The sequence below is a fragment of the Bubalus bubalis genome, chromosome 14 (genome assembly GCF_019923935.1).
Source record: "Bubalus bubalis isolate 160015118507 breed Murrah chromosome 14, NDDB_SH_1, whole genome shotgun sequence".
NCBI classification, from domain to species: domain Eukaryota; kingdom Metazoa; phylum Chordata; class Mammalia; order Artiodactyla; family Bovidae; genus Bubalus; species Bubalus bubalis.
Window position 1 is genome coordinate 67170983 of NC_059170.1, and position 22952 is coordinate 67193934.

Consider the following 22952-nt stretch of genomic DNA (forward strand, 5'->3'; position numbering starts at 1 on the left):
CTGACGAGTTAGGCAAATGTGTAAGGAGAGGAGCCCACCAAGGAGGGTGGGAAAGCATGAGCCCAGAAGCCGGGGTGAGCTTGCAAGGCATTGCAAGTGATTCCGAGGGGGTGGCAAATTGGGTGTGTATTGAGAAATGGGAGTGAAAAGGTGAAGATAGTATGAAATTGTTATCAAGGAGAGTAATAAAGATAGAATATTGTCTTTAAAGTTTTGAAGTTCACCCCGTTGAGGTCGGTGGCCATGAATATAGAGAGAAAGCACTTTCTGCTGCTTTGTGATTTTCTCCTGCCTTGGTACTGAGAAGGTCAGAAGGGTGATAACTGGGTTCATTCAGGGCTGAAGTTTTGCAGGCAGATGGAATAGAAAGGCCAAGATGCAAAGACATTTAAGATATTGGTTAGAGGATGATTGAAATAACAAAACATGGGCTTTAACCTAACATTTAAAAAATGCTATCAAATATAAGAATGGGCAGATGGTAAAAGAAAAGGGCCAGTGGGTTGGCAGTTCCAATGAGGGTGAAGACTAGGTAAATCCGGAGTTGGTTGAGAATCTCAGCTGGAACAGAAGTTTAAAGTGGTCATTGTAGCGGTGATGCAAATGTTGATACTGACCAGGAAGCTTGTTGGCTAAAGTGGAGTGGGGAGAGTGTTTTCAGAGGTGAGGTCAAGAAACTGAGAGAACAGGTATTTGCTTAGGTTTTTTGAGTTGCCATAAGGACAACCAGCCAGAAACTTCAAAGTGCCAGGCGTTCACACACAAACCCTTTTTCCTTTAAAATTTCATTCACACTCATGACTTTAATTAGCAATAAAAAAGGAATGACACGGAATACAAATCACCAGTATAACCTGTCTTCTGAACCCAGGATCCACACAAATACAATACTGCCTACCAGATATTTTTATTTTTGTGCATCATTTTGTGAGTCCATGATATGCTGTTGTGATATGTTGTTGTCTGTGAAGTGCTATGATGTTAAAATATGATCATTTTGCAAACTGGTGACCCACAGGTCCCATCTAAACTGGTTATATGGGGGAGTTCCCTGGCAGTCCCGTGGTTAGGACTCAGTGCTAAGGTTCGAACTCTGTGCTATGTGTGGGTTCAATCCCTGGTTGAGGGATGAAGATCCTACAAGCCGCGTGGGATGGCCAAAAATAAACTGCTAATATATGCTTTGCTTGCCATCAGAAAGTCTTAATTTTTAAAATTGGATGCTTTTATTGAAAATGTGGAAGATTGCATATTAAAGTTCGGATCCGTGGTTTTTCTTCGAGATCTGACCACACTGCACTCATTGTCCTCCACGATGGTGATCAGCATGAGCTGAGTGGTTGCTGGTCTCTCTAGATGGCGTGTGTGGGTACCAGTTTTCAGTCCCCACCTCTCTTACCTTTATGTGGTCTGCTTGTCTGGACCCTGTAGCTGCTTGTGTTTGCAAACTCCCGTCTGCTGTGGTTTGCCTGCCTCTTCTTTCACCCTTAATTAGAACCACACTTTCTGTGGTTCTCACTGTGCACCAGCAATACTATTTTTGGTTCCTCAAACATCCGTACTTTTCCTACTTCATGGTTTTCACACAACCTATTCCCTCTGCCAGGAAGGCTCTTCCTCCTGACCCCATCCCATCCCCAATAACACATACACCTGGAAGATTTCTATCCTCCTTCTCTACTGGCCCGGGAGTTACTTTCTGGGGGAAAAAAAAAGTGTTCTTGGCCATCTTGGGTAAATTAGTTCTTCCTACTGTATGCCCTCCTAGTACTCCATAAATTTCCTTATTTTATTATACAATTTTGAAAAATATTTCTTGAGTACCAGATATATCATAATTGTGGGAATCTAAATTTTTACCCACTTAGAGCATTACAATGATTCTGTCTCTACCTTCCCATGCATAATTACATAACTGATTAAATTAATGTAAGCTAAATATAAATATAATGTGCCTCCTTTGTGGGTGGTTCTCCCACTAAATTGTAAATGACAGGAGTGTGTGATTATGTCTGTCTACTGCATTGCTCTGTCCCCAGCACCTAATTTACTGGTGACCCACAGGTCCCATCTAAACTGCTGATATGGGGAGTTCCCTGGTGGTCCAGTGGTGAGGACTCAGTGCTAAGGTTAGGACTTGGTGCTAGGGTGTGGGTTCAATCCCTGGTCGGGGAACAAAAATCCCACAAGCCATGTGAGATCAAACATCCAGTAATTCACCAGTAGGTGCTGAGTAAAAAATTTTGAGTATGAATTAATGAAAGAAGAACATAGGATGCAGTGATTGGATATGAAAACTAAGTGGGGAGGTGGGGAGACACGACTTCTTGGCTTCTGACTTGAGCCACTGTGTGGTTGGTGATGCCATTAACAGATAAAGGTGCACAGGACAAACAGGGGGCTGTGAGGCAGGATTAATTCCATTTTGGACATTCTGATACTCAATGTCTGTGAGACTGCTCAGTGTAGACATCTGGTACATAATTGGACTCATGGGTCTAGAGCTCAGAAAACTCTTGAAGGTGGGTAACAGCAACTTTATTTTGCACGTTTGAGGGCTGATAAATCCCAGGCACATACAACTAATAAGCAACAGAGATAGGACCTACATCCATATTTTTAGCCTTGACATTAATACTATCCAGTTTCTTCCTTATTGCTATGATACTTGTTATATTATAAAAAACATTATTCATTTTAGAGATCTGTTCTTCAAAAACCTCCATTCTTTTTTTTCTTTCTTTCTTTCTTTAGTTTATTTGACTACACCATGTCTTAGTTGTGGCGTGTGGGATCTAGTTCCCTGACCAGGGCCCCTGTATTGGGAGTTTGGAGTCTAGAGCCACTAGACCAGCAGAGAAGTCCCCAAAACCTCTATCTTTAACAAAACTTGTAATAAAGTAATACATTTTATTTTTTATTTATTTTTTTTCCCAACGTTTCATATTTATTACTGGGTCTCAGACTGATAGGAAATAACATCAGGAGACAAGCATTACAGTAGTGATGTTCTCATTGTGATTTGGCTGCTTAAAAGGGTGGTCTTAACATGTGTGCTACACATGTTAAGACCACTTCTTATAGACCCAGCTTGCTTCTTATAGACCCAGCTTGGTTCTTCTCCAATATCTTCTCTTGGAGTTGTACCTGATTTTATTGCCAGTTTTCATTCGAATTCATTGAGGAATGGGACGCTTCTGCTTTTGTTTCTTGGCCAGGAATCGCTTGATCCTGAAAGTCTTGCGAGAAGACATGGTGAGGAGAGAACTCAACCGCACATAGGATGGCGGAGAAGAGAAAAGAGCAAAGTAATACATTTTAAAATACAATCTTCAGTTTCTACTCACCAGTCCTTAAATTGAAGACAATAATGCAATGCACTCTTAGACTTGGGTTCCAGTATAAAATTGTATAATGCCTTTCTATCAGAACTAATATGTTTTCAAAAGATAAAGAATGGGTATAGTGATATGAGATCTGAGTCAGAGAAACCAGGATTTGAATCCAGGCCCTGCCGCTTATTACTGTAGGAGAGAAGAAAATTTATCTTCTATCCATTCATGTTCTGCTTCTGGCGACTGTGAATTAAACTGAGAAAAGACAGATTAAAATAAGAAAAGGCATATATTTCTTTCCTTTTTGGTGTGTGTGATCAAGCAGCATGTGGAATTTTAGTATGCCAGCCAGGGATTGAACCCATGCCCTTTGCAGTGGAAGCATGGAGTCTCAGCCACTGTACCACTGGGGAAATTCCAGTATATATTTATTGGTGTTAATATTTTTCATGCAAGGGGGCTTAAGAGAAAGGAATGAAAATCCAAAGGGGTGACTAGACTTTGGGCCTCGTATACCAATTTAACAAAGAGTAATTTACAATATTATGAAGAAGACGCTAGGTAAAGGAAAAAAGTTTTGAGCTCCTAGGAATGGTATACTGTGAAAAGTGACTAGGAAAGATGTGGTAGAGAAAGGTTAGCATTTGGTATGGTTTCTAATGCAGACTCAGTTTGTCTCTGCTGGTAAGAATCATTCTCCTCTTACTAGTATGGGAGTCAGGAAACTTACATCATCTTTACAAATGGAACTCTATGTCATTTTTACAAAGGGAAATTTGTGCCTACTTTTAGGTAGAAAGGGAGAAGCCAGTTTCTCAATTGCCTTCAGCTTAAAATAATGAATATGCCAAAGTGAAATATTTGGGGTAGCATGCCCTGATCCCCTTCACTATATAGGCCTTAGGCAGATTCCTTTAACTCTTAGTCTATATAGTTACCTGTAAAATATTTAAACATTTATGTAAAACACACAAAGTTCAGTGATTAGAACAAAGAAGATGCTCAGTGTTAGCTACCACTATTATTATTGTTATTATTAAAGAAAGAAGGCGATTGAGATGATGGAGTTGTTGATGACGCTGAAGTGAGATGAAGGTCAAAACTGCTAAAGCTAAAGTTAAGATCCAAAGAAGTAAGGATACAGGAAAGAGTCGTCTACATGGACAATGAAATGGCCTAGAATAATAGGGGGTCTCTCGTGCAATTTTGTCATTATCAGTTTCTGCCTGTCTTCATTGAGGCCAGAAATAATACTTTATTCATTTTTATATTTTATTTCCAATACAGTATTGATTCATAGTAACACTTTGAAAATTGGATGCATAACATTGTCCAGAGGATAAGACAAGCCACAAATGGGAGGAAAATATTTGCAAAAGATGGATCTGACCATAATGATGGAGAAATGTCTTTATACATCTATTTAAACCCACAGAATGTATAGCACTATGGATTAACTTTAAAGTAAACTATGAACTTTGGGTAATTAAGATGTGTCAGTGTAGGTTCATCAGCCACAACAAATGTATAACTTGGATGAGAGATATTGACAGTGGGGGAAGCTGTGCATGTGTAGGGCCTCAGAATACATTAGGAAACCTCGGTACCTTCCCCTCAATTTTGCTGTGAACCTTAAATATATAATATATTTAATATGTTAAATATTTATATGCCCTAAAATATAACCTTAAAAAAGAGACATATTTTTAAAAATTTTACTGAAGTATAGTTGATTTACAATGTTGTGTTAATGTATGCAGTACAGCAAAGTGATTCAGTTATAGATATATACACATTCTCTTCCATTAGGATTTATCATAGGATATTGAATATAGTTCCCTGTGTTACACAATAGGACCTTGTTGTTTATCTATTCTATACATAATAGTTTTCATCCCCTAATCTCAAACTCCCAATCCTTCCTCCCCCTTGGCAATCATAAGTCTGTTCTCTTTGTCTATGAGTCTATCTATTTCTGTTTCGTAGACAAATTCATTTGGGTCATATTTTAGATTCCACATATAAGTGATATCATATGGTATTTGTCTTTCAAAAAAAAAGACATATCTGATAAAGAATTAGTATCCAAAATGTATAAAGAACTGTTAAATACAGCAATAAGAAAAGAAAATGGACCAAAGACCCTAACAGACAACTCACCAAAGAAGATATATAGATGGCAAAGAAGCATATGAAAGGATGTTCCATATCATATGTCATTTGGGAATTGCAAATTAAAACAACAATGAGATAGGGATGTTGATAGTGGGGGAGGTTGTGCAAATGTGGGGGAAGGGAGTATATGAGAAATCTTTTTTTTTTTAATGAGAAATATTTGTATCTTCCTCTCAATTTGCTGTGAAGTTAAAACTGCTCTTAAAAAAAAAATCTCAAAAAAAAAAAAAGAAAAATTAGATGGATACATGCATGCATGAATAAATGAAAACAAAATGTGTGGTTAATTCAGGAATCAATGGAGTTAAAAAAAAAAGTGTTTATGAAATAGAAGACTTTAGGCCAGATTTAAAGTCTGAAATATGTCACACTTAGAAAATATATTTGTTTAACTATATGTATAAAACATGTAAGGTAGGGAATTCCCTGGCTGTCCAGTGATTAGGACTTGGGGCTTCCACTGCAGGGTTCCCGGTTTCAATTCCTGGTCGGGGAACTAAGATCTTGCATGCTGCAGAGCATGGCCAAAACAAAGACAAAATGTAATGTTAAAATAATAATGCTTATCATCCTACTGGCTATCTATTGTTGCATAAGACATTACCTCACAACTAAATGGCTTGAAACGACAAACCTGTATCACCTCATGGTTTTTGTAGGTCAGTGTTCCAGACACAGCTTGGCTCAGGACCTCAGGCTCAAGACTGATCCAAGATTGCAGTTAGGCTGCAGGCTGAGATTATGATCTCACCTAAAAGCTCAAGCAGAGGACAGTCAACTTTCATTCCATTCATTTATTTGTTGGCAGGGCTGAGTCCCTCACTGGCTGTTGGCCAGAAGCCTTCCTTGATTCTCTGCCCTGTGGGTCTCTCCAAAGGTAGCTTTCAACATGGCAGCCAACTGCCCTTAGGGAGTGGGCAGCTGTGGGAGTAGGGTAGGATGGGGGAGATGAATCACAGTATTTTTGAAAACTAATATTAGTTGTAACATCCTGTCACCTCTGCTGTATTATACTCACTAGAAGTTAGTCACTAAATGCAGTCTACACTCAGAGGGAGAACATTATACAAGGGCATGATGATCAGGATGAAAGGGATCCTTGAGAACCATTTTAGAGGTCACCTACTGTACCCACTGGAGACGGCAGTGGCACCCCACTCCAGCACTCTTGCCTGGAAAATCCCATGGACGGAGGAGCCTGGTAGGCTGCAGTCCATGGGGTCACGAAGAGTCAGACACGACTGAGCGACTTCACTTTCACTTTTCACTTTCATGCATTGGAGAAGGAAATGGCAACCCACTCCAGTGTTCTTGCCTGGAGAATCCCAGGGACGGGGGAGCCTGGTGGGCTGCCGTCTGTGGGGTTTCACAGAGTCGGACACGACTGAAGCGACTTAGCAGCAGCAGCAGCACTGTACCCACATGACCATTTTTAGGAAGCTTTGACTCAAGCATATGCATTGTTTATCCTTGGCCTATCGATCATGTAATCTCTCAAGTAACTCTTGCACAGGCTGCTGTGACACTCTGCCCAAAGGACTAGAACTATGGTTATGTGTGTTAGTCACTCTGTCATGTCTGACTCTTTACGACCCCATGGACTGTAGCTCACCAGGTTCCTCTGTCCATGGGATTGTACAGGCAAGAATACTGGAGTGGGTTGCCACTTCCTCTTCTAGATGCTGCATAAATAGTTCTGATGATAAAACATACCATATCATTTCAAAGAACTATAGTTAGTAGCTTATTGTTTTTTCAATTAATTTATTTAATTGGATGCTAATTACTTTACAATATTGTGGTGATTTTTGCCATACGTCAACATGAATCAGCCACTGGTGCACATGTGTCCCCCATCCTGAACCTCCCCTTCCTGCTTCCCTCCCCACCCCATCCCTCTGGGTTGTCCCAGAGCACTGGCTTTGAGTGCCCTACTTCATGCATTGAACTTGCACTGGTCATCTATTTTACATATTGTGATATATATGTTTTGATGACTAGCTTATTATTATTATCATTAAACTGATACTAAATCTTGGGTATGAGAACATTAATACAAAGTGACATCCCTATTTAAATGAGTCTTCCCTTCAACTGGAAGAAAGAGGGTAAAACACAACGAAATGGCTGTTTCTACAGCTTCTGTGGGGAAAATGTAGGTGAGTATAATGAATATGGTATCCTGTCTAAAGTGCAGAAACTTCCAGAAGAAAAATAAGCTAGAAATGACACCCAGTCCTTTCCCTTCACCTTAGCAACTGGCACAAGAAGTGAGGTGATGCCAGAGGACTCCCTGAGTAATACCTTTTTTTTTTTCCAGCTATATTTCTCAATGTGATGATATTGTCCTGGTATAGGAAGGTAGCCACTTTTCTTTTGAATGCTTAAATACTTGGAAGCTGTGACAAAGTGCGTTGCCAAAATTAAATTAAAATAATGAAGTTAGGGATCATAAAGTCTAATGTACTCATTTTTAAAATGACGTATCTGAGCCACAGACAAGTTACAAATGACTTGCCCTAGTTCCATGGACATTAGCAGGGCTCTAAGACCAGGCCCATCCTAAAGGAGATCAGTCCTGGGTGTTCATTGGAAGGACTGATGTTGAAGCTGAAACTCCAATACTTTGGCCACCTGATGGGAAGAGCTGACTCATTTGAAAAGACCCTGATGCTGGGAAAGATTGAGGGCAGGAGGAGAAGGGGACGACAGAGGATGAGATGGTTGGATGGCATCACCGACTCGATGGACATAGGTTTCGGTGGACTCTGGGAGCTGGTGATGGAAGGGAGGCCTGGCGTGCTGCGGTTCATGGGGTCACAAAGGTCAGACACGACTGAGCAACTGAACTGAACTGAACTGAACTGAAGACCAGACCCAGTTCTCTTCAATTTGCATTTTGCTTTCATGCTGCTTCTGCTGCTGCTGCTGCTAAGTCGCTTCAGTCGTGTCCGACTCTGTGCGATGCTATAGACAGCAGCCCACCAGGCTCCCCCGTCCCTGGGATTCCCCAGGCAAGAACACTGGAGTGGGTTGCCATTTCCTTCTCCAATGCATGAAAGTGAAAAGTGAAAGTGAAGTCACTCAGTCGTGTCCGACTCTTCGCGACCCCTATCGACACTATGGACTGATCCAGGCAGAGATTCTTGTTTTAGTCTATGTGTTGGTTGGTCTTGTTAGGACTAAATTATAAAATTATGTCTTTTCTTATTCTATATTCTGATTGTGTAAAATGGCTATCTGTATTAACCCGTGTATAGTATTGTACACAGTTGTATAAGGTAGAGAAAACACACTAGAAAAAGAGGAAATATTAAATAAGACTGTGAACTTTGGGATCAGATGGTCCAGAATGAAGGTTCTATTTAGTAGCTGTACCATACTGGGCACATTATTAAACTATGTTAAGTCCTGGTTTCCCCGTTTATAAAAACAAGAAAAACAGTATCTACCAAATAGAAACATTAGGTGGATAAATGCCTGATACACATTAAGAAAGAGGTGCCTATCTCTCCATTCATCCATTCAAAAGTAATTCAAGTTTTTAACCACCCAGTGTTAAAAATTTGAATTACTTTTAATGGAAATCACATAAAGGGAAATGGAATCCTATATTTGGATTGTTAAGATTTGCTATTGTTGTTGCCTGAAAGCTTTAGTTGTGTCCAACTCTTTGTGACCCTATGGACTGTAGCCTGCCAGGCTTCTCTGTCATTGGGATTCTCTAGGCAAGAATACTAGAGTCAGTTGCCATTTTCTCCTCCAGGGGATCTTCCCAACCCAGGGATTGAACCCATATCTTCTGCATTGGCAGATTCTTTTACTGCTGAGCCACCTGAAAATGAAATCTCCATCTTTAAAATATTCTATTCTTTTCACTCTAGTTTAATCCTACACATTCCTGCATAAGTAAACAGGTTTTTCTCTCTCTTCCAAGAAAATAGTTTTTGGAAAGGAAAATTTTTTCTCTCTACCCAATTTTAGATTCAGTACCTGGTGTGTATGAACTAAACTGACAACAGATTAACACAGGGGAAAATTATATAAATTTAATTGATGTTTTTAAGTTTGCATGAATGAGGTTACACAAAAAAAGAAGTGAAAGCCCAGTGAAGCAGTTAGACTCAGAAGCTTATATATCATTTTAACAAAGGGTGACCAGAGAAAAAAAGGGGTGAACTTCTGGGGCAGAAAATTGTAGGAAGGCAAATACATGAAGTAACCAATGGAACTAATATAAGATATATTACCTGTATAAACTATATGTAAGGGTTATTTTAATAAGGTTTGTTTGTGTAGATTCATCTTCATGTTGGCTTTTCATCTTTAGAGCCATAAATCTCCTGGGGAGGATATTTATGGCAGTCTCCATTTCTCAAAAGTTCCTGCTTTTAGTCAGATAAAGGGAGCTCCAAGAAGTTTTCTTTCTTCATCTGACTGACTCTTAATTGCCATCAGCTCAAAATAATCCATAGGCCAAAGTCTAGGCATATGTCGAGGTGGTATATTCTAATGCTTTTCATATTCATTCATTTTTAAAAAAAATATTGGAGTATAGTTGATTTACAATGTTGTATTCATTTACTTTTAATTCTTCTCTCAAAATGTGATTGTGGCCCCAGGACACAAAGATGAATAAGATACAAATCATAGTCTCAAGGAGCTCACAGTCTTAATGGGAAAGCAAATACAAACAAAATTACTTCAATATAATATAGTGAATGTTGGAATTGAGTTGTTCAAAGACTACTGTGGGAACCCAAGTAGAGACAGAGACTTAATCCAATATATGTAGGATGGTGGCGATGAAGCATGGCTTCCCCAAAGAAATAACGCCTTTAGCGACTAGGCTGAAAACATTCATGGGAGAAAGTATTCTAGGCAAAGTTATAATATGTGCACCAAGGGAAGAGGAGGTTCAGTTCATGTGCTGTGCTGTGCTAAGTCACTTCAGTTGTGTCTGACTCTGTGAAACCCTATGGACTGTAGCCTGCCAGGGTCCTCTGTCCATGGGATTCTCCAGGCAAGAATACTGGAGTGGGTTGATATGCCCACCTCTCCTTCACAGGATCTTCCCAACCCAGGGATCGAACCTACGTCTCCTGCATTGGCAGATGGGTTCTTTACTGTCTAGCTTTACCTGGGAAGCCCGGTTCAGTACATGCAACTTATTAACTACAGCTAGAACTCAGACCTGTGGAGAATCAGCCAGAAACTAGATATACAGGCAAGAGCTATGAAGATCTCCTGCTAAAGACTGAATTCTACCCCGTAAGTCAGTGGCTTCCAAAGTCACTTGGCACAAGGAGATATGCAAAATGATCTATTTAGGCAAAAATATTAGAACTTGTTTTTTTTTTTTTATTTCTTCTACTTTGGGATGTGTAGTATTATGTACAAATTTAGGTAGTAATACATATAACACAATTTATATCTAAGTAAATGGACATGACTTGGGAGTGTATGCCCTCCTCCCTTCCCCATGGGATTGTATGACCAAAGAAGTTTGGAGACTATTGCCATTAAAGGGTGTTTTGCACAGGAGTTAAACAGTTAGATTTGTGCTTGAAACAATGCTAAGGTCAGGAGGGGACAAAATTAAAAGTAATTAGTTAGAAGAATTAAGATTGTTGCCAATAGTGTGGGTTTGAATTGATGTTGGTCTCAACTAAGGTGGTAGCAGTGGGATACAGAGGAGGACCAAGGTAAGATCTTTTTTAAAATTTTATTCATTTATTTATTTTGGCCCTGCTGAGCTCAGCTTGTGGATCTTAGTTCCCAACCAAGTATTGAACTCGGGCCAAGGCAGTGAAAATTGTTCTAACCACTAGACTGCTAGAGAACTCCCAAGGCAAGATCTTTTTAAGACACACTGATTTCGGGCTTTCCTCGTGGCTCAGTAGTAAAGAATCTGCTTACCAATGCAGGAGACACAAGTTTGATCCCTGGTCTGGGAAGATGCCACATGCCATAGAGCAACTAAGCCTGTGTGCCACAACTACTGAGCCTGTGTTCTGAAACTACTGAAGCCTGTGTGCCCTAGAGACTGTGCTCCACACGAGAAGCCACCACAAAAAGTAGCCTGGGTACAGTAACTAGAGAGTAGCTCCTTCTAGCCACAACTAGAGAAAAGCCCTCACAGCAATGAAGACCCAGCACAGCCAAAAATAAATAAATACATAAAATTAAAAAAAAAAAAAGACACTGATTGCATTTGAATAAGAGATGATGAAGGACAAAGAAACTATTGGGGAGGAATAACTTTTCCTCTATCCTCTTAGGAAACGTTGGGCTGGATGAAGCACAAGCAGGAATCAAGATTGCCGGGAGAAATATCAATAATCTCAGATATGCAGATGACACCACCCTTATGGCAGAAAGTGAAGAACTAAAGAGCCTCTTGATGAAAGTGAAAGAGGAGAGTGAAAAAGTTGGCTTAAAGCTCAACATTCAGAAAACTAAGATCTTGGCATCCAGTCCCATCACTTCTTGGGAAATAGATGGGGAAACAGTGAAACAGTGGCTGACTTTATTTTCTTGGGCTCCAAAATTATTGCAGATGGTGACTGCAGCCATGAAATTAAAAGATGCTTACTCCTTGGCAGGGAAGTTATGACCAACCTAGACAGCATAGTAAAAAGCAGAGACGTTACTTTGCCAACAAAGGTCTGTCTAGTCAAGGCTATGGTTTTTCCAGTAGTCATAGATGGATGTGAGAGTTGGACTATAAAGAAAGCCGAGCACCAAAGAATTTATGCTTTTGAACTGTGGTGTTGAAGAAGACTCTTGAGAGTCCCTTGGACTGCAATGAGATCCAACCCGTCCATCCTAAAGGAGATCAGTCCTGGGCGTTCATTGGTAGGACTGAGGAAGCTGAAACTCCAATACTTTGGCCACCTGATGCGAAGAACTGACTCATTTGAAAAGACTCTGATGCTGGGAAAGATTGAAGGCAGGAGAAGGGGGCAACAGAGGATAATATGGTTGGATGGCATCACCGACTCAATGGACATGAGTTTGGGTAAACTCTGGGAGTTGGTGAGGGACAGGGAAGCCTGGCATGCTGCAGTCCATGGGGCTGCAGAGTTGGACACGACTGAGTGACTGAATTGAACTGAATTTATGTTCTTAATTGAGACTGTGCAGATTAAACTAACAAAAGACAGATTATTAGGAGAAAAGACATACAATTTTCACTTATATTTATGTGAGTTCCCAGAAAAGTGAAACACAAAGAATTAGACTCCGGGCTTAGGTACCGTTCTAACAGAGGAAAGGGAGCTTGGGTTTCCAGGGATGACAAACTTGTGTTGTCATTAGAAAATATATGGGGAAACTAATGGGAGATAAGGATTATTTTAGTAAGATCTGTTTATGTAAACCTATCTGGGTGTTTTCTCTCCATCTCTGGAGATGAGACATTTCTTGATGCTGGGGTTGAGGGTTGGGGTAGACACTTTCACAAAAAGAAATCAATGCTCTGCTTTTAGGCAGTTAAGCAGATTTCTAGAGAACTCTTTCTCAATCTGTTGATTCTTAATTGCCTTCCTGGTGGCTCAGACAGTAAAGAATCTGCCTGTAATGCAGGAGACCCAGGTTCAATCCTTGAGTCAGGGAAGATCACCTGGAAAAGGGAATGGCAACCCACTCCAGTATTGTTGCCTGGAAAATCCCATGGACAGAGGAGCCTGGTGGGTTACCGTCCATGGAGTCATAAAGAGTCAGACAAGACTGAGCGACTAACACTTTCACTTTCGGAACAATCCTTATGATAAACTAGCACATTTTGGTGTGGCCTATGTGGTCTCCTTTAGCATCATTAACTGATAGAATAAAAACAGAAAAAGAAACAGGTGGGATTGGAGGCCAGTATTAAGTTCAATTTTGGACATTTTAGGTTTGAAGTGTATGTGGTGTATTTCATCACAATTATCTCACAGCAAAGACTTAGAATTGTAAGTCGGGAATTAAAGAACTGAGATCAATTAGATGACATAGGGTTAGTTTTCTCACCACTTACTTAGCCTTTAGTTTCCCCAAAGAATACTGAGCATGTTTATTCTACTGGGCAATAGAAGTGAAACCAGAATTAGAGATATTTACACACCTCTGTCTTTATTGTTTACAGTAGTGCAGAGCACAATTTCTTTTTTCTTCTCTCAGTCTTATTGAGGTATAATTGACAAAATTGTAAGAAATGTAAAACGTAAACTGAGGTGATTTGACATTTCCCCTTTCTTTTTTATCTTCCTTTTTTCTTAGCAGGATACATAATGTTGGAGTAAAAGATTCCTGGTGCACCGATTTCATACCAGTGGGAGGGCAAAGAAAGGGCCGTTGAAGCCGTATTTATTCAAATTGCAAAGCCATTCAGATGATAGTGTTTATTGTTAGCAAAATGATTTGGTAATAGCTAACACTCAAAGAGCATAAACTATGAACACTGTGTTAAGTGCTTTTATTTAAATCACCTCAATTACTATTCACAAAACCCTAGAAAAAAGTACTGCTATTATCACAATTTTCAAGAATAAAAAGCTGTGATGTCTGAATAGCTAGTAAATACTGGAACTAGAATTTGGATTTATGTAGGCTACCTCATGCGAAGAGTTGACTCATTGGAAAAGACTCTGCTGCTGGGAGGGATTGGGGGCAGGAGGAGAAGGGGACGATAGAGGATGAGATGGCTGGATGGCATCACTGACTCGATGGACGTGAGTCTGGGTGAGCTCCGGGAGTTGGTGATGGACAGGGAGGCCTGGCCTGCTGCAATTCATGGGATTGCAATGAGTCGGACATGACTGAGCAACTGAACTGAACTGAGTCTCACTTCAGAGATGCTACAGTGTTTTCGGTTTCCCATTGTAGCTTCCAAACCAGTTCTCTTCCAAGAACTTTGACCCTGTTGGGCTTGCTTCTTCTGTCTACACCTCCTGCTAGGGTAACTCTTCAGAACCACTTTCTGATGTCCTTGTCTGTCCCCATTCACTCACTCAAGGTTTGGCTCTTTTGTCAGTTTTCTTTGCAACCTGTACTCCTATCTATCTGTTAACCCTATCCATACTCACATATAAACCTCATTTCCCTTTAACTTCCCTCCAAATCCAGTATAGATCCTACGATCCTTCATTATAATTGTTCTTTTGCAAACACCCACGATACCTGTATTTGTCTCTCTGCCATTACCCTCTTGGGGAAAAAAAAAAGGCAAGCTGATTAAATCCAATTGTCCATCTATTCTGGGGATATTGGCAAATGTAGGCTGGATGGTTTTAAACTTACAACCACATGGTGCTAGAGAAGGTTCTTGAGAGTTCCTCGGACAGCAAGGAGATCAAACCAGTCAATCCTAAAGGAAATCAACCCTGAATATTCATAGAAGGACTGATGCTGAAGCTCCAATACTTTGGCCATCTGATTTGAAGAGCCGACTCATTGGAAAAGCCCCTTCTTCTATCAAAGGCATTCTTCCCATTTGTACTTTAAATTTTTTGACTGTGCCATACAGTATATGAGATCCCAGTTCCCTGAGCAGGGATTGAACCTGTGCCCCCTGCAGTTGTAGCTTGCAGTCTTAACCACTGGACGACCAGGGAAGTCCCTCCACTTGTACTTTAGATGCTATTCCTTTCCATCACAATGATTTTCCTCCTTTGCTATCTTTTTTTTTTCTCCCTCTTGCAACCCCAGTATTTCCCTATTAGATCATTCCCATTAATAAACATTCTCTGTATTTTTCATTAAAAAATACAAAAACATAAAAGATACACAAACAAAATCCTCCCTGACTTCACATTCTCCATAGTTCATTTTCTACTGATCTTCAGAGTAAAATGCCTCAAATACTTGTCTTCACTTTTTTCATCTCCAATTTCAGTCAGTTCAGTCGCTCAGTTGTGTCCCACTCTTTGTGACCAAATTTAGTCAACTATTCCAATCCACGCCCACTACTTCACTGATCTGGTTCCGAAAAACTCAAGTGTTGAGCCCTACAGTGTCAATCCAATGGGTTCCTTCCTGCCTGATGTTACCTGTTCTCGCAGTAACATTTGAGACAGTTAGCCACTTCTTTTCTAGGCTTTTACAAAGCTATTTATTTCAGCTTTCCCCTCTCCGCACGGTCTTTTTAGGGACTTAATCTCTATATTTGGAAGTTTTTCAGGGCTTAGTCCTGGACCTTTTTCTCTTATCACATTTTCTTTGATCTTATTTTTTCTTTTGACTTTATGTATGCGTGCTTTTATTGGCCACACAGCACAGCATGCGGGATCTAAGTTCCCTGATCAGGGACTGAACTTGGTCGAGAAAGTGCAGTCCTAACTAGACCACCAGGGAATTTCCCTGTTTTTTTCATATGGTATAGTTCTGTCAAGTGAAGCAGGCCAAAGGAGAAGAATGGACATTTTTGAGAATTTTCTGAAATACTTAAACACTTAAAAACTTAATATAATTTACCTTCAAGAAATAGTGAAGTTTGAGTCGTCACAATTCAAAAATGATGGCTTCTTCAGAGCAATGTATTCCCTGAAGGTAAGATTCAATGACATCCCCACATCAGAGGGCTTTTGGTGGTTTGCTTGACATGCTCCTCTGGAAACAAAACAATTGGCAGCATTTTCAGTCTATGTAAAAATGTACATTAAGGGAGTGGGATATAGCAAAAAGAGCTTGGTTTTTCGCAGTTAGAGTTCAGTATGATAGTAGAGAATATATTTACTAGTCTTTTGATCTTTAATAAATTAATCTTTTGTGATTCAGTTTCTATAAAATTCAGAATACTTACCTACAGGATTATTGTGATTATTAAAATAACAAATGTAAAATAGCAAATGCTCTCTTCTTTTTTGATCCCTGAACTCACACAATTTCTTTTTAACACCTGAATTCTTTTTAACACCTGATGACAGGCAAAGGATTGAGGATTTACTGATCAACAGCACAGGTGAATCTTCTCAAGGTAATCAGACAAAATGCAAAAATCTTCAAGGAGAACTTGGTGGCTTGGTGTTTTAGGACAGTTCTCTCATAATGGCTCATCAATGATACAAAAGCAGTATTTGTCTTTCTTTTTCACTGTCCTTTAAAGGGTCGGCCTATCAGTAGGGGTTTTTTTTTTGTTTTTTTTTTTAAGTACAAGAAGCATCAACACTCCGTTTGGAAGAGTAACTTATGTGCTAAGAGTAAATGGTCTAAGTGTAAGCAACCCGTGTCCACCAACAGATGAATGGATAAAGATGATGTCACACATACGCACTCAAGCATAAAAAAGGAAACTTTGCCATTTGCAACAACACGATGAACTTGAAGCATTTTGTGCTTAGTGAAGGAAGTCAGACAGAGAAGTACAAATACTGTAGATTATCACTCAAGTATGGTATCTAAAAAAGAAAAGAAACTAGTAAATATAAAAGAAACAGACTCAGATACAGAGAACAAATCCATGGTTACCAATAGAGAGCTGGCAGGGGAAGGGGAAACAGAGGTAGAGGTTAAGAGGTATAAATTTTACGTACAATAAATAAGTTACAAGGATATATTATACAGCTCAGGGAATATAGCCAATATTGTGAATCACTATAAATAAAAATTGTGAACCTATGTTGTACACCTGAATCTTATATAAGATTGTAAATCAAATACACAATTTGAAAAAAGAAAGGCAAGTAAAAACAGTAAATGAGACAAATGTACAAAAGCTGAACACAAGTGAACTTAGACATGCGTCAAGGATTTGAGGTGGCTAGTAGCTTATTTTGTGGGCGGAGCACCGCACGTAAAAACAAGAATGAAGACCAGTTTTGCACCTTTGTTCCTTTGGCTCCTGACCAGCCAAAGCCTGCGGTACTTAACACCCAGACAGATTCTGTTGGCAAACCTCACACTTTTTCGATAAAAATCAGAGGCCTGATGCACGAATTCATCAATTTAAGAAAAAATAAGTTTAGATAAGCTGAACGATTTTTTAAAAATTGACTTGGTTCCACATTTAGAAGAAATGACAAGACTGTCCAATTTTTTAACCTGGTGATTTCATTCAGTAATTCGTGGAGATGATGCTACTGTAAAAAACTTGCTGGCTACAAGAAGGTACTTTCTAAGACCGGTAAGAGAAAAGCTTTGATCCTTCTTCAGCCGTGGGGTACTTACAGATTGAACAGCTAAAACTGCTTCCGAAAGTTCCCCTACGGGACTTTCTTAAATCTAGATCCGTCCCTTACCAACCTGTACCTTCCTCACAGTACATATTCTTAGCTTCTCCAGCTTTCAGCTTCCTAAATCCTCAACCTCCCACGAATTAGTCCAATCAAACTCTCCCTTCTTAGACTCCTCTTTATATAAACTCCAGGAAAAGCCTCTGAGAAACACGTGGCTAAATTTGTCCTTAATGCCGCTCCGTAATTCGCCTACTCCTCCACCGCCCTTCCTCACCTCCTGTTAGCTCCGCCCCTCCCCAGTCTCGCTTTCCCCCTCCGGTCTCCCTCCCCCAGCGCCTGCGCTTGCGCACCTCCAATTCAGGCGCTTTCCCTTTCCTGGCGACCAATCCACTTCCTGCCTCCGGGTCTCTGACTACTCCTCCCCTCCGCTGAGGCCCTGGCTGGAGGTGCAGGTTATGGCTGCCCTGCGAATTGCCTGTCTGAAAAATTAGCTCCTCTCCTTTAGTTGGGCAGCTTGAAGCCGCCGCTCTGTGTGTGGCACCTATCTGAGCATTCACTCGCGACCCTTCGCCCCAGAGCTAAGCTAAGAGCGAGGGAATGCCGGCGGAAGGGAAGCCCGGACTGTTTTCGACCTGGCAATAGTGCGGACAGCTGCTTCCTTTCTGCCGTCCTCCGCCCCGCCCCCACTCGCAGCCTGGCCGCGCTGGTGAGTGGCGGACGGGAGGGCCAGCGGGCGGAGGGAGGAGGGGGAGGTGAGGGAAGGCGGGCCCTCGGCTGCGAGCTAGGTGGGGGGAGGGGAGGGGAGAGCCCGAGCGCTGGAGTTGGTGCTGGGAAACCTGGGGCTAATGTTGACAACAGGCTCGAGGTAAGTCCCGGGGAACCTCCTTTCCCTCCGCTCCAACGACCAGGAGGGAGCGGGGTTGGGGGGCACCGGCCTGGACTCCTACTCCCCCGGGGACCCGTGAGGCTACTCCGCACCCCAGCGCTCCGGGGACGGCGAGCAGGAGACGGACCGCGGGTCCGGCGTCGTTCTCCTCAGACCCCTCTCCTCAGGAGGCTTCCTTCAACGCGGGAGGAAGGCAGGAGAGGCTGTCGAGGGGGTGCCTGCTCCATATGCCCGGGGTGGGCCTCGGGGCCGGAGGCGAGGAGCCTGCCGTGGCGGGGTGAAGAGGTTTGGGGTGTGGAGGAGAGCGAGGGGAGGCTGGGGAGAGCTCTTTGGGAGCCGGGAGGGAAGCGAGGGCGAGGAAATGGGGAGGGTGGGTGTGTGTGTGGGAGGATGTGGAGCCGGGAGACTGGCCGGAGCGTGTAGGGCTCCGGCGGTGAGGGAGTGTGGGGTGCGAAGTTAGGACTGGGGCAGGGACGGTCCGCGAAGGTGACCGTGGACCCGGGTGGGAAGGGGAGTTGTGGCGAGGAAGCGAGCGGAGCTGAGGCGTGTGGAGCGAGAGCAGGGGGTTGTGGGAGAAGAGGGTGCAGGGGACGGGGTTCGGTGGATCGGAGAGTGGTGGGCAGGCATTCCTGGGTGGACTTCTTTTTAGTCCCATGGGCTGAGGAGTCTTCACTTTGCCTTCATCCCGGGCTTCCCGGTCCTCCTGTTGAACTAAAGAGGCGATCGCGGGGTGTTTGGCGGAGCAGAGCCAGCTTATAAGCTTGAGGGGACAGTCTGGACCGGACCGTCGGCTCTCTTGCTCTTTTAGGACTTGCACGCAGTGATGCATCAGACCTGAGGAAAACTCTCCCTCACTTTTCCCCTTTAGCAGAGTTATTAAGTGTTTAGAAGAACTGTACGACTCATGAAGAAAACCATTTTTGAACTCTGGTGGAATTTGTAAAAACTTTGAGTCCTTTTTCCTGAGGACGTTCTTTAAAGTCAGAGACTGGGAGGTAATGCCCTTGTGCTGTTCTGCCCTTAGACCATTTTAAATGAATAACCCAGAATGAAAAGATTAAATATCATTCTTTCACTCTGGAGCATTTTCAGAGCAGTCTCATTGTGATTTCATACATAACCCATATGGTACTTTGCGGAGAAATAGCTTTAAAGGGAAACACCCCTTTCTCTGCACTCTCCCAACAGACCATTGAAAGTACCTGTTGTATTAGTAAAGTAGTTTTACTTTCTTCTGGAAGTTCAGAGTATATTTAGAAAACCAAAAAAAATATACAGCCCAAGGGCCAGGACACTATTTTGGGAGCTAGAAAGGTGGTTTTAAAGCATGGCTTCCTTTTAAGGACTGTGTGAATGTAATTATACTGGCTTGTGGGAGCTAATCATATTCCAATTAAAAGATCACTAATTTTTATCTTACAGGCTCTATTTAAAAGTTCTAGTTTTTATTTGGAAGACTTGAGGTAAAATATTAAAGCATGAGTTTATTAAAATGTGAAATGGCATTTCACAATATAATTTAATGCTCAGGTTCACATTTGAAATTTGATGTGATACAAATACATACTTAATCTGAATTCTGTAGCTTGTATTTTTTACTTGGCTTTTAAAAAATATTTATTTATTTGGTTTCACCGGGTCTTAGTTGGGACATGCAGGATCTTTAACTGCACCATGTGGGATCTTTAGGGATCTTTAGTTGCAACATGTGGAATCTAGTTCCCTGACTAGGGATCCAACCCTAGCCCCTAGAGTCTTAGCCACTGGATCACCAGGGAAGTCCCTACTTGACTTTTTAAGTCTTAGGTTATATAGGGGGAAAGAGCACTGGACACAGAGTCTCAACCTAGTTACTAAGCTAGTTGTGTAATCTTGGGCAGTTCACTCAGTGTAAAAATTGAGAATTGGAGTAGTTAAAATCTAGTACTCCTAACTCTAAAAAATTCTTATTTTAGGCTTAACTCTTCAGTTTTCTCTGTGAAAGAGAATAAGCATTTGTTGAATGGCTCTCATGCTCTCTTCTAGACTTACAGAAGTTTAAGACGTCTGTAAGAGAAGTGGCAGTATCTCCATCTTATTGATGAATAGACTCAGAGAAGTTACATTGCCCTGTTTCCATAGCTAGCAGGTTGTAGAGTTTGCAAACTTAAAAGTCTGACTGACTTTAAAGCTCATATTATTTTCTCATAGTGCATTGCTACCTTTACATGAACCTTAAAATTTTCATCATATTTTTGTTCACTTAAATTTAGTTCCAGGTGTACTTTGGGTATATGTTTGTAATATAAGGATGAAATGGTTCAAAGAAGATACCACTGCCAAGACTTGAGGGTCTTGTTGAGAACCTATGCTCTAGAGCAGAATCTAATTCATGAAAGACTTCTGCAGTTTGATATAGAAGGCATTTAAAAGTCTAATATATGAGTACTGTGGAAAATCACAAAAATTTGAGGGACTGTTGTGCTGATAAATGATGATCCTTTATAAATTTGTCAGATTCCAAGTACGTTCCTTAATGTTTTAACAGAACTTAGTGTCTAATTTTGTCTTCATAAATGAGATATTATAAATTTTGGTACCATTCTTTTTTACATTCTGAAAACTGTTCTTTCCCGTATTAGCTGAAGTGTTGCTTGTTGCAGCTTCACATCAGAAAGTACAAAATCTATATAAAACTTATTATTTTTTTTTGCATATAATTACAGATATCCTTAAGTAAGTTTATCTGATTACCTAGGAATTACCTGTCCCCATATCTTTTAGCTAGAATAGGCCAAAAGTTAAAACATAAAGTAGAAACTGCTTAACCATCATCAGGGACTCTTTCTACTCTGAGAAATGTAATTCTGATTTGTGTAGTCAGTATCTCTTGTCACGTTTTCTAGCTGCATCCTCTTCAGGATTCTTAATAACTTTGGTTAAGCTCTGTCACTAGCTGTAGAAGCCTTGGTCAAGTTACTTGGTTAGGTCTCTTTTTACTCATTTATTAAATAGGGAAAATAATACTTATGAAGATTTTATTATTAAATGAGATAATGTATGTAAAATGTTTACTTTGTGAGAAGTAGCTAGTAGCTATTAGTATTGGCTCTTGAAAGTTTGCTTGCATTAGGGCAGTCAGTCAATTTAGGGCAGTGGTGGGTATTGAAACTGTGTGAGAAGTTGATACTACATTTCCCAGGTAATATAAATATTAACACTGTCTTGCCACATAAATAAGTAGTTATGCTCTTATATATTTTAATGATTGTTTAAACAGGATTAACAGCCCTTTTTTGTTCAAGTTCCACAAGTAGGGTTATCTGAAGCCTTTGGGTGTCATTGTCCAAAAAATGCATAGAACATGGAGGTGGAGGAGAATAAGAATAAAACAGAAAAGGGGAAGGAAGAGGTGGCTGAGATAAGATACAGACTATGACATGTGCTTCCAAAAATCACTGAAAGTGCTTCAGTTGGCTTATATTGTCTTTCTGTGGTAATATTTTATTAGAGGGCTGAAATAAATGCTTTGTGTTTATAAAATATTTATTACTGCAAATGTTTTGTTTGCTAACATAGTTTTTATTGATGTAATTTAAAACATATGTTGAAAATACTTGAGTACTGTGTTTTAGCTTAAAATAAAAAAACCCTCAGTAGTTTAAGTAATTCTATACTTCTTAAATGAAAAGTATTTTGATTTTCTTGTGTACAACTTTCAAATGATTTAGGAGTTAAAACGAAGCATTGTCCATAAAAGAAATGACATGAGAACACTAAGCTTTAAGTAGACATGTATTTTTAGAAAAGGAAATCATGAATTTTGGTGGAGAATACATTTTTTGTTCTAGAGTTTATTCCAGTTAACTGTATGGAGGCTGTACTATAGACCAGTGCTCTCCAATAGAACTTTGTATAATGATGAAAATGCTCTATATCTGCACTGTTTGATGTCGTACCCACTAGCGGCATGTGGAGTTGAGCAGTTGGATTATGGATAGTGATGGAGAACTGAATTTCAGATTCTGTTTAATTAATTTACAGTGTAAGTACCCATGTGTGGCTAGTGTGGTGGTTTTCAGCTGGTAGTGATTTTGCCCCCAGGGGAAATTTGGTGATGTCTGAGTAATTTTTGTTTTTTAAAACTGGGTCAATACGCCTGGCATCTACTGTGTAGAAGCAGGGATGCTTCGCTTACACTTTGTGCAATGCACACGGTAGCCTTTCCTCCTCCCACCAGAGAACTCTTGCCCACGATGTCAGTCCTCTTGAGGCTGGGAAACCCTGGGCTGGTGGCTCTTGTATTGGCAAGTATAGAACAGAATGTTTAATTTAGGTATTATAGTAATCATTATGTTTATAGACTAATTTTGACTACTAATAAAGAGATGAAAGAGGTCTAGTCTAGTTTGGGATAGTTAG

The 22952-nt window shown here is 40.7% G+C and overlaps 1 protein-coding gene and 1 pseudogene across 4 annotated transcripts in view; one reads left to right on the forward strand and one right to left on the reverse strand.

Annotated features, from left to right (window-relative positions):
• Positions 1 to 650: 650 nt before the first annotated feature.
• LOC123329268 lies at positions 651 to 17349 on the reverse strand (annotated as a pseudogene).
• Positions 17350 to 17472: 123 nt separating this feature from the next.
• UPF2 (UPF2 regulator of nonsense mediated mRNA decay) overlaps positions 17473 to 22952 on the forward strand; it is a 97353-nt gene continuing 91873 nt past the window's right edge. Inside the window, exon 1 of one of the 4 annotated variants that reach the window (XM_025264487.3) lies at positions 17473 to 17613. The gene's annotated coding sequence lies outside the window, so the exon portion shown is untranslated. The other 3 variants (XM_025264488.3, XM_006077739.4, XM_044928233.2) reach the window with 3 other exon arrangements.